Below are 11,685 nucleotides of genomic sequence, written 5' to 3'. Positions count from 1 at the left end.
CCCTTCCTTCTTTCTCTCTTCCCCTCCCTTCTATTTTCTCTCTTTCTCTCTCCTCCACTTGCTCTTCCCCTCTGTCTTTCTTCTCCTCCCTTATTTTTCTTTCTCTCTCCCTACCTGAGTTAATAGATCTTTTTCATCTTGTTTCCTCATCTAATTCACACGAGGGCAGCCTCCTTCTCCTGAAGGGGCTCTTTCCTCCCTCACAACCCCTCTCTTCACAGACTCCTGCCCACTATCCTATCTATCTATCTATCTATCTATCTATCTATCTATCTATCTATCTATTCCTCTCCTCTACAATCATGAACATCTTCTGACCAGTAACAGTTCCATCCCAACTGACCTTAACCATCACAGGCTCCTCCCCTCATCTGCATATGGAATCCCACTGCCCAATCGCCACGGTTCCACAGGCTCCTCCTCCCTATCGGCATATGGAATCCCCACCTCCCAATCACCATGGTACTTCTGCTCTCCCAGGCTCTTCCTCCCTATCTGCATATGGAATCTCCACTGTCCAATCACCATAGTGCTTCTGCTCGTGAACTCTCGCGAGAGCAGCCATGCATGGGATTAGCCACAGGTATGCCTTAGAGCAGTGTTTCTCAAACTTTTTGGAGTCAAGGACCGCTAAATTCTTCGTGCAGAGTTTCAAGGACCGCTACATTCTTCATGCGCAGTTTCCCGGACCAGCAGTTAGTAAAGGGGTTTCAAGTCTGTCTATCTATCTATCTGACTTCTATACTGCCCAAAACTTGCATCTCTGGGCAGTTTAGAATGAAAATAATATATGCATTAAAATAATTAAATTTGGAATCTTTTGCAAACATGGAATATTAGGGGTTCTTAACCTTGGGTCCCTCAGTTAAACTCCCATAACCCCCAACAACAATGGCATTTGGCCATTATGGCTGGGGATTATGGGAGTAGAAGTCCACCAACATCTGGGTACCCAAGGTTGAGAACCCCTGAATCTAAAAGCCTGGGTGAACAAATTTGTCTCCAGTATGTCTTCAGTATGTGCGGGGTGGTGGTGGAGGTGCTTCTGATTACTCAGTGGAGAGGGGATGTTGGGCCATTAGAAAAATTCAAAAGCTACATGGGGCCAATGAAAACAACATACAAGCAAGCCCCACTGATGCAAGAGGGAAACAGCGTTCCCTCTCAAGGCGCCTCGACCACAACAGGCAGCTGGGTTTCAATCAACCAACCTTTGGCTGCAAACAATGAGCATGCAAGAACCAGCAGCCCTTCAAGTGGCGCCCACTGCCATACCTTTTCCTCCATGCCCCTGCACCGCATACAGTTTGAAGCTGTAAAGATAGGGAATAAGATAACTGTAGGAAGATCTCAGCAGCACATGGAGGCAAGGCACAAGAAGGGTCCCATGCTTCCGTGATACTCTTCCTCTTCCATGCCATGTGCAAAATTGAGGAAGTGAGTGCCTTGATTTCAGTTGGGGGGGGGTTGACTCCCAGTCAGGGACCGGCACTCAACCCTTTGGGGACCGGCAGCGGTCCAGGGACCGGTGGTTGAGAAACACTGCCTTAGAGAATTATATATATTGATTTCTGCCTCTGTAAACATAAGAACAACCTTGCTGAATCAGGCCCAAGGCCCATCTAGTCCAGCATTTCATTTCCCACAGTGGTCCAACAGATGCCTCAAACAATAGGTGAGGGCATGTCATGCTCTGTGCAGCCTATTTCTCAGTCTCTATGACTGAGGTACCAGTTTCAATTTCAGGTGGTGCAATAGTATCAGTCGTCATTGCTGCACCATCCTAAGATGATAGAGCACTGGTGAACTGCCACAAATTTCAACAGTCTGCCTGCATACAGCATCTGCATCTTCTCCTTAGTTCAGTTTTGCTGGGCAGAACCTCATACTGTTGTAGAATCCAAGGGAAAGAATTGTGGTATGCAAGGACAAGGCAGTGGAGGAATATTAATAGTTTAATATTAATTAAACTAATTAATATTAATCAGGAATATTCATAGTTTAATGGAATAGATATTCTGTACAGAGTGGCAAGTGCAGAATGCTTTTCAGTGCTTTTGCTGCTGGCTGTTTGTTAGCCCCACCTCAACTCCAGGACTGGAATACAAATAACTAAAGCCCCATTCAAAAGCCAGCCTGAATCAGGGAACGGATTAACCAAAAACACCACAATTGTCAGGCCATTTGTTTATCTAAATTCCTTAAATGGATAGATTGTAATGAACATTTTCTTAGTATGCATCCAAAGCTAATTGCTTTTTTAAAAAAACTTCCAAGATTTTTAGAATATTTGCAGCTACACAGATATATATCAGTTAATCTTTCCAGCTGTCAGTGAAACAGCTAGGTTTAGCATCCCATAGCATTTTGGAACGTATGTTGCCCTTGCCCCAAATGTTCAATTCTATAGCTTGCAAGCCAAATTTAATTAATGTAAACAGACAAGTCAAGAAATAAAATTGACTATGAATGCCTCTAACAGAAATCGCAAATGCATGAGTTGCTTTAACATCACCTATGGGATCTAATATGTCCTTGGATTCTTTTGTTCTATAGACATGAATCGCTGACTCAGGATGCCCTTTTGGTCACAGCTAATCACATAAATGAGGTTTGAAAATGTCAAGAAACCCGCGTAATTCTCTTTTCATCAACTGAATAGCACTATAATTGGATATCACTCTTTAGTATGATTCCCAGCTATTGATACTAAAAGATAAAATTAGGAGTTGGTTTCAATGCAACCCAATCCCCAAAATTGCTTGAGAATGTAATCCTAAAGAAGATAGAACTAAATAGCTATTATATGAGCATCAGAATTGGCCTTGAACCAAAGCCTCTGTCTCTAAACATTAATGCTGAGGAGGACTGGAGCCAACCTAAATGGAGATGGTTCTAGGAACAATTCTTATTTCTGTTTCATTAACATGTAGCATAACACAATCAAGACATTTTTGCCATACCCAGGGTAATATGAGGTTTAAAAGCTGCAGCAAATCCATCAAGTTGTTTATGGGCTCCCCAGCATTCAAGCCCAAGAAGAATAAGAAAAAAGAGCTTGGCACTGCTGGGCACTTGCTGAGGCCTACATCCCAGATGGGTGGGCCCCATCAACCCTCTGCCTGATTCATCTGTGCTGTCCCATGCTGTTCCTGTCTGTACACACCCCCTCCAAGCAAGCAAGCAAGCAGTGACAAGAGAGGGAAAGGAAACATTGTCTTTTCCTTCTGAGTGGTGGTCCAGAATGGGTCCAGAGGGAGAGGGCAATCAAATGGAGGGTTGTGGTTTTTGTTTGTTTCATTTCTATATCACCCATGCAAAAATGGGTCAGGGACATTTAAGATATTAATATAAAACTCATGAAAAACCATTAAAATTGCTTAAATGCTATGAAAAGCCAAGCTGGAGGCAGGGGCGTAACGATAGGGGGGGCAGGCAGGGCACGTGCCCTGGGTGCCACTCTGGTGGGTCACGTGGGGGGGGGGGAAAGTGGCATGCCCCCCGACCCCCCCCCCCGGATCTCCGAGTGCAGCGGTGGCGGGCGGCGGATCGCCAAGTGCGGCGGTAGCGGGCGGCGGTGGATCGCCGAGTGTGGCGGTGGCGGGCAGCGGCAGGCGGATCGCCCAGTGCAGCAGAGTGACACCGAGGCCTGCCGCCTGGCCCGGCGTCGCTTCCCAACTGCACAGGTGCGGCTGCGCAGTTCAATGAACTGGGCAGGCATGCCTCGCAGTTGGGAAGCAATGCCGGGCCAGGCGGCAGGCCTTGGCGTCGCTCTGCTGCACTGGGCGATCCGCCGCCACCCGCCACCGCCGCACTGGGCGATCCGCCGCCGCCCGCCACCGCCGCACCCGGCGATCCCCCGCCGCCCGCCACCGCCGCGCTCACTCCCGCCGCCGCCCGCCACCGACGCGCTCACTCCTGCCGCCGCCCACCACCGACGCACGATCTGCCTCCGCCCGCCACCACCGCGCTCACTCCAGCCAGCCCAGGGGGGCGCAGGTATGTGGGGGGCGGGGGGCACTATTTCAGGGGCAGAGCTTGCCCTGAGCGCCATTTCCCCCCGTTACACCTCTGAGGGTTGGTCTTTTCGGCTCTCTTGAAGACCTCCAGGGATGATAAACCTCTTATTGCCATGGGCAGCATGTTCCACAACCTAGGGGCAGCTACTAACAAGGCCCAGTCCCAAGTCACTTCCAGACGAACTGGTGGCACTTGGAGATGGACCTCTCCTGGGACATTTTCAGACAGCAGGCTTTACCATGAGTTTACTGCGAGTTCAAATTTGCCACACACACACACACACACACACACACACACACACACACACACATACACACACACAGATGCAAAAAGTGGATTTTTTTTCCCCAGGACATAATTCAGGCTACATTCCAGTGTCTAATGAAAAAACTTAATTGTGTGTGAAATGCTCCTCAATTGCTCGCAGGGACTTCGGGGTAAATCTGGCTAAATAGCAACGCATGTGTGCGCGCGCACACACACACACACACACCCATTCCAGCCGAGAAGTGAGCTAAAAGCCCCTTCTGGAAATGCTCATGATGATCTTAATGAGCAGTTGGGGATCCTGCAGGAAAAGGTGCGCTCTCAGGTAACCCGGATCTAATCTGTACAGGGCTTTAAAGGTAATAGCCAGCACCTAATATTTTGTCTGGAAACATACCAGCAGCCAGTGCAACTGTTTACGAGCAGACATGATATGGTCTCTCCAGGTTACCCCAGAGACCAACTTGGCTGCCACATTTTAGACTAACTGAAGTTTACGTATCAAGGCAGCCTTACACGTAGCACATTGCAGAAGTCAAGCCTGGATTAGTATTGACTGGAAAGGAGGAGGCAGGCCAGTTAAGAGAGGGGGACCCACTTATGGCATCTTTTCCAAATTGCACCCCCACCCCTGGAATCTGGAGCCAACCCAGTTATAGGAACAAAGGAAGTTGCCTTATACCAAATCTAGCTCAGTATGTCTACACTGACTGGCAACATTTCTTCAGGGTTTCAAGCAGGAGTAGTTTCCAGCCCTACCTGGAGGTGCCAGGGGTTGAACCTGGGACCTTCTGCATGCAAAGCAGATGCTCTAACACTGCTATGGCCCTATCACTAGCCTTTACATTATCAGTCTATATACTAACTATATCACATTATCTCAGTCCTGCGATTTCCCTGATGTCTGAAATCTTGATCCTGCCACCCTAGATGAAGCCGTTTGGATTGGTTGTACCTCAGCAACATTTCTGTAATGGAATACAACATAATACAGCTCTGGCCTACATGACCATAAACCCTAAGGCTTTAAGCAAAGTTGTGCATGTGGCCAATGTACTTTGCTTCTTTCACACAGCGGTATCATGTTTCCAGCTGTTCAAAATACAAACGGTTCTACACAGAAATGTCATGAAACGCATGGTTGCCTTCATTTCCGATACTATAACAAGTTACAGAGCAAAACATTAGATCAGGAATAATCACCCCAGGATTTGAAGAAACTGATATGCTAGTGTCAGGCATCTGTTTCATGTGACAATTCAAATTAGATTTAATATACAGAACTGTTCATATTTCAGTCATTAAACTAAAGTGATTTAGAAACAATATACTATGATAACAGAACGCCAGATGGGCATTATCTGTAATATGGCTAACGTAATTGAACATCTATCTCCCTCTCCCGCCTCCTTGTGATCAGAGATATTTAAAGCCTTCATATGGTCATAAACCAAGAGTAATGCACTCATATGTTCTTTGTCCCGTGGAATGCAAGGAGCAAGGAAAATAAAGGCTTTTTCATTCATTCAAAAGTCTAGACAGCCGATTCCTAGAGCTAAGGGCAGAGAATTGCAATTTTATTATATTCCCCCTTGCTGGGATAAATGCTGCTCTGTTTTGTTCCTATGGATAAACAACAAACAAATCATAGTGGAACAAAAAGGTTTGTAAAAGAATCACCATGTAAGAAAGTGTGCAGTATTTGGGTCCCATGGAGCCACCTAATGACGCAGTGGGGAAATGACTTGACTAACAAGCCAGAGGTTGCTGGTTCGAATTCCCGCTAGTATGTTTCCCAGACTATGGGAAACACCTATATTGGGCAGCAGCGATATAGGAAGAGGCTGAAAGGCATCATCTCATACTGTGTGGGAGATGGCAATGGTAAACCCCTCCTGTATTCTTCCAAAGACAACCACAGGGTTCTGTGGGAGCCAGGAGTCGACACCGACTCAACGGCACACTTACCTTTATAACACAAATAACACTGATGCACCTGAATACCAGTAATGTTGTTGAACGCCCCCCTCCCCAATGGACCGGCTTGAGTTCAAGCCGGTCCAGGGTTCAAAAAGTTTTTTTAAAAACAAAAATTAACTCACCACCAGACCCATGGTAATTTTGCTGCCTCCAGGGTTTGCTGCCATGGCCACAGGTTGGTCTCTAAAGCTCCCCCCTCCCCTACTGGCCTCCCCCCAGCCTTTTAAAGGTTGATTCAGCTCATTTTCAGTCCTGGGCACGCAAATAGCCCAGGCGCATGTGCGGTGGCCTTCAAAATGGCCACCACAAGCTGGGAGAGGGCCAGAAAGGCCTGAAAATGGGCTGTACCTGCCTAGAAAAGATCAGAGGGAGGCTAGCAGGGGAGGGGGGAAATTACCATGGCCCAGGTGTGTGGTTGTGTGTGTGTGTGTGTGTGTGTGTGTGTGTATAAACTTTACAAACCCCGGACCAGCTCTGAGTTCACTCGGGGGGTTAGGCTCGAGATCGAGCTGAACTGGGCCTGGTCCAGCTTGAGGGCAAATCCTCGAGCCAGCCTGGTTCGATGGCGAACCGACTCAACTTCAAGCTAGCTCGCACATCCCTACTGAGGACCCCAGCTGTCTCATGATCTAATAGGCCACAGAGACTTGTGTCCATTGACCACAATGCAGAATTGCACAGCAAAGCTATGCAGCCCAAATCCTAAAATTTATAAAGTAATAAACCCAATCTCATCCACACCATCATATTCAGACCACTTTCATTCATTCTTTCATTAGGAAAGGGAAACTTGTATGCTGTGGCACATTGCAATAAGTTATTGAATCTCCATGTTATACAGAAAAGGACTGAAACCAGTGATCAAGGCATGTTTGGTCTAGACAGTCAATCTAATTAAAGGACTCCCTAATCAGGGACCCACAGCTATAAACAAGAACTTTCCTAATATCTAGGCTGAAAGAACTGTGCCAAGTTCCTCTCAAATGCAATTCATGTTCACCTGCATTCCATCAGGGACTCAGAGTTGATGAAAGCTTTTTATAGGGAAATTATCTAGGATTTTTCACAATAGCCATTTTGCATCTATTTTATGGCTGCAAATGGGATTTTGTTCTTTGTGATAGTGTTCGCTACCATGCAAGTATGATGAACCCGACAGCTACCAACAGTTCAGCCACCCACCTTGAATGGGCTTCTGGGCTAATGCCTGATTAAATTAGCTGTGCTGTCCCCACCACGAAACACACATACATATCATAATGTCTCTCTTCCCCATTTTCCCTACACAGCAATGTGTGCTATAATTGGAGTATTTTGACCAGGTGTACCATTTCGAAGGGGTGGGGTTTTTCAGATTGTCTTTCAGATCACACGTGATTATTGCCAAGGAATATATGTCCAGTTATGTGGTATAAACTGCACCTATGCACTTAAAATGCATTGATTTTATGCAATTTAATATGCCTCTGTGTCGTGCTGTGAATCTTTTCCCTGCTCCACACCCTGAAATGCCACCTCCCCCCTTGCCTGCAGGAGTGACCATGACCACCACCACCACTTCTGTAATAAACATGCAGACACACATGCAAATATCCAGCACCACCACCTCTTCCTCTTCACCCATTATGCACCCTTCTACCTCCCTCACACCAACTAGTAATGAAAGGTGGAAGGAAACAGAAGAGGAAATTGCACACAGAGGGTAGGGCTGTGTGACAAACTAGGTTGAGGCTGTGGTGGTGGCAGAAGATCATCTTGGGGTGGCTTTGTTGGAGATGAACTTCCAGTGCATCGACCTTTTGCACCAACTGTCCTAATGACCACTAGGGGCATTGGGAGTAGAGACAGTGAGTCAGGGTCTCCCTATCTGTCCCTACTCTATGACCCCTGAACTGGCTCTGCAGCACTTCCTGTGCTGAGCCACAATCCTTGCTTTCCTCCTAGAGAGCAGATGGAAACATCTCTCTCTCTCCTTACCTATCCACTATGTAGTCCTTTAGATTAGAGATAGGTCTTTCCTGTCTAAGTCTATTTAACCAATAAATGTTTAGTGTTTAGTCATACAAGGATCTCCATGTGTTTTCTCTAAACAGCTGCAATATCCAAACCATCCTCTGCTACCTACTCTGTCACTGGAGTGTGTGCTCATTCCTTAGTGCTCTGCTATTGTGGGTAAAAATCAACAACCTCTAACAGGCTTTTTGCTAAGTGTGGCCTTGGGCAGTGAGCAGTAGATGGCCATAGGGACGACGTGGGGGCATCTTGCTTCCCTGCTGGTTCCTCCCAAATTGGCTGCTTGATCAGATTACTTCACCTCACTTCGTGAAAAGACTGCCTTGGGAATATGCCCTTCTGAGGGTTCCGGGTCCTCAACAGCTGCCCAGTGATGTCAGACATCTGATGCCAGGCCTGACTTCCACATTACTTTACAATAAGTTGTTAGAATGGGTTCCAGCTGTCCATTTTGGATCATTCACTCTTTCCATGATAGTGCCTGTATTTCCTACGTGTACTATTAACTTTTTCAGAGTTGTTCACCTTTTCTAAGCAGAATGCTGATCCCTTTTCCAACATGTTTTGAAAAATAGGACAGCATATACTTAAAAGAAAAAAGAAAACTTTCATAAGCGGGGGGGGGGGGGGGCGCTGTTTAAAATCAGTACTATATGCTTCAAGAACATCTAGTGAAAAAATCATCCTAGTCTCTACGATATCCTGTTCAGGCAGTAAGCTGGTCTGAATTTCTGCAACATGGCAATTCACATAAACATTCTGTCTGCCTAAGCTCCTCAGTGGTTCTCACCAGTTTATTATACTCACAACTATATGCAGATGTATCTGTTGTAAGTCCTGTGTGCCAATGACTCAGTCTGGCATTAAATAGTTGTGAAATCTAATTACATGTCTAGCAATATTTTTTTTCCCTTTAAAGAAATGAAAGCTCTTTCTTTCTCATGCAAACACATACAAGCATGCACACACTTTTTTTCACTCATTATTTTCCTTGGGAAAAGCAAATTGTTTTCTTTTTAAAAAAATATTTAATATATAAATATTTTGTACACTGGGTATAGATGCACTAAAAGCATCAAACTAGTTTGCAGCACATATCAAGTCTATGTAGAACTGGGGAAACTAAGCCAACCTTGGCGTTACATATGGCTGTTTTCAAACACACATTTTAATGGACACAAAAGCACCCCATTATTTTCCAGAAGCCAGTATTCTCTCATGGCTGCAGCCATGTGACTTGCATTTTTGGCAGCTCCCACCTACAGAAAGCCTGACCCTCTGCTTTTTGTGACCGATCTCTACACAGTCAGTGGAAACACGCCAACCCTGAAGGTTCCCTTGGTGCCAGACTCTGTCCGCCAGATAGCTCATTTGCAAACTCTGAGTGTCTTTCTCAGCTGGAAGGAACTGTATTTATAAAATAGCAGATTTAGGCAACAATTCTTAGACCTTACTCTGGAGAAGTGCCATTAAATTCAAACTAGTCTGGAGTAAATCAATTGAACTGCAGCCCCAAAAAGCAAACTGTGAAGATATTTGAAGTAAGGTTCATCACTGTATATATTTCATTGCTCTACGTGCCAGACTTGCCCATCATTCTTGGACACACCAACATTTAAGGGTTGTTTTAAAGTAATATATCTTAAAGCACAGCTACATAAGGTAAAATATTTGTCATATGTGACAATAACACATCTACTTCCACAGAGTCAAGTAGATGCATTAGTTATTCATATGACATATTTGCTAGCATTTTATTTTATTTAGCTATTTATTTATTAACATATTTGCGTACTGCCCAATTCATATTACATACAATTAAAACAACTTACATACAATTAAAATTCAAATCCCAAAAATTAAAGCAAAACATTAAAGCAAAACATAATAAATATTTTAAAATATTTTAAAACCACATTACACAAGACATGACATGGATTCCTGATGCATATCGCTGTGTTTTTACAGGATTGGGCAAACTTTCATGACAATATAAAATTAAGTTGAACCCATCAGCCGTGCCCTGTGCCTCGACAGCACCCCGCCAGGTCCCCATGCTTTTACAAAATAAGGTCATGAATTAGCCAGGATGGAAAAGGGTGTCATTTCCCCAGTAGATGAAACTCCGGACTGGTGTGCAAGACTAGTAGCAGTGCCAAAGCCCAATGGAAAGATCCCCATTTGTGTGGATCTCACAGAACTTAACAAATATGTTTGCAGGGAAAGGCACATGCTTCTAGCAGTGGACCAGACATTGGCTCAATTCTCTGGTCCAAAGGTTATCTCAAAGTTTGATACTACAGCAGAGTTTTGGCAAATTCCCCTGGCAGAAAAATCTCGACTACTAACTGCCTTCATTACTTCCTTCAGCAGGTATTGTTTCATCAGCCTTCCATTTGGTCTTTCGTTTGCCTCAGAACACTTTCAAAAGAGAGTCTCACAACTGATATTTGGATTTCCAGGAGTTCCTTGCCATGCAGATGCTGCCCTGATTTATGGCACAAATGAACAGGAACATGACAAGAGACTGCAGGCAATACTGGGGCATTTCGAACTGGGCGTCACACTGAATGAAAAATGTGAATTGGGAAAGTACGCCTCAAGTTTGTATGACATATCATTAGTGACAAGGGAATCCAAGCCCGATTCAGATAAGGTTACTGCACTTGTAAATCTATCAGAGCCTCTGGATATATTGGCAGTGCACCGTTTATAGGCATGGCAAATAATTTTGGAAATTTTTAATAAATCTTGCACAAGCCTTATGGGAATTTCTTCACAGAGATGCTCCATGCACCTGGGATTATGTACAAAGAGGTGTGTTTGCAGCTCTAAAACAACTGTTGCTTTCTTCTCTGGTTTTGGCACAGTATTCTGAAAAGTACACCAAAATTGTGGCTGCGGATGCTTCCTCATACGGCTTGGGAGCTGTGCTTAGTCAGATTCAACTAGAGGGTGGAAAACATCCTGTTGCATTCATTTCTCTATGACAGACACAGAACAGTGTTTTGTTCAGATGGAAAAGGAAGCGTTTGCTGTTACCTGGGCCTTTGAACATTTTAGTTCTAATTTGGTGGGATTAAAATTCACTATACATACTGATCACAAATGTTTTGTGACCTTACTTGGTTCAAATCCCCTGGATGATCTTCCTCCAGGGATTCGAAGATTTAGGCTTCGCCTTCTGAGATTTTTGTTTGACATTGAGCATGTTCTAGGAAAGTCACTTGTACAGGCAGATGCACTTTCTGTTGGGAATTCTCTGGTAAGAGAAACCCTTTTTCATTATAGCAGAGAGCACAGAGGCACAACACAGTGGAATTTAGTTAGGCATGCATGTATGCTGAGAGTAAAATAACTTGGAGCCAGTTCATAGTTTCAAATCAATATAAATGGTATTTATTA

General features: G+C 44.8%; 1 long non-coding RNA gene across 1 annotated transcript in view; it reads right to left on the bottom strand.

Moving 5' to 3' along the window:
• The window catches only part of LOC128345838 (uncharacterized), a 99,478-nt gene that overhangs the window by 31,524 nt on the left and 56,269 nt on the right, over positions 1-11,685 (bottom strand). The gene's annotated exons all lie outside the window — the stretch shown is intronic.

Source organism: Hemicordylus capensis, chromosome 2, assembly GCF_027244095.1.
Source record: "Hemicordylus capensis ecotype Gifberg chromosome 2, rHemCap1.1.pri, whole genome shotgun sequence".
In the NCBI taxonomy this organism is placed as follows: domain Eukaryota; kingdom Metazoa; phylum Chordata; class Lepidosauria; order Squamata; family Cordylidae; genus Hemicordylus; species Hemicordylus capensis.
Note: the sequence above shows the minus strand (reverse complement) of the source record. Positions and strands in the feature narration are given on the sequence as shown.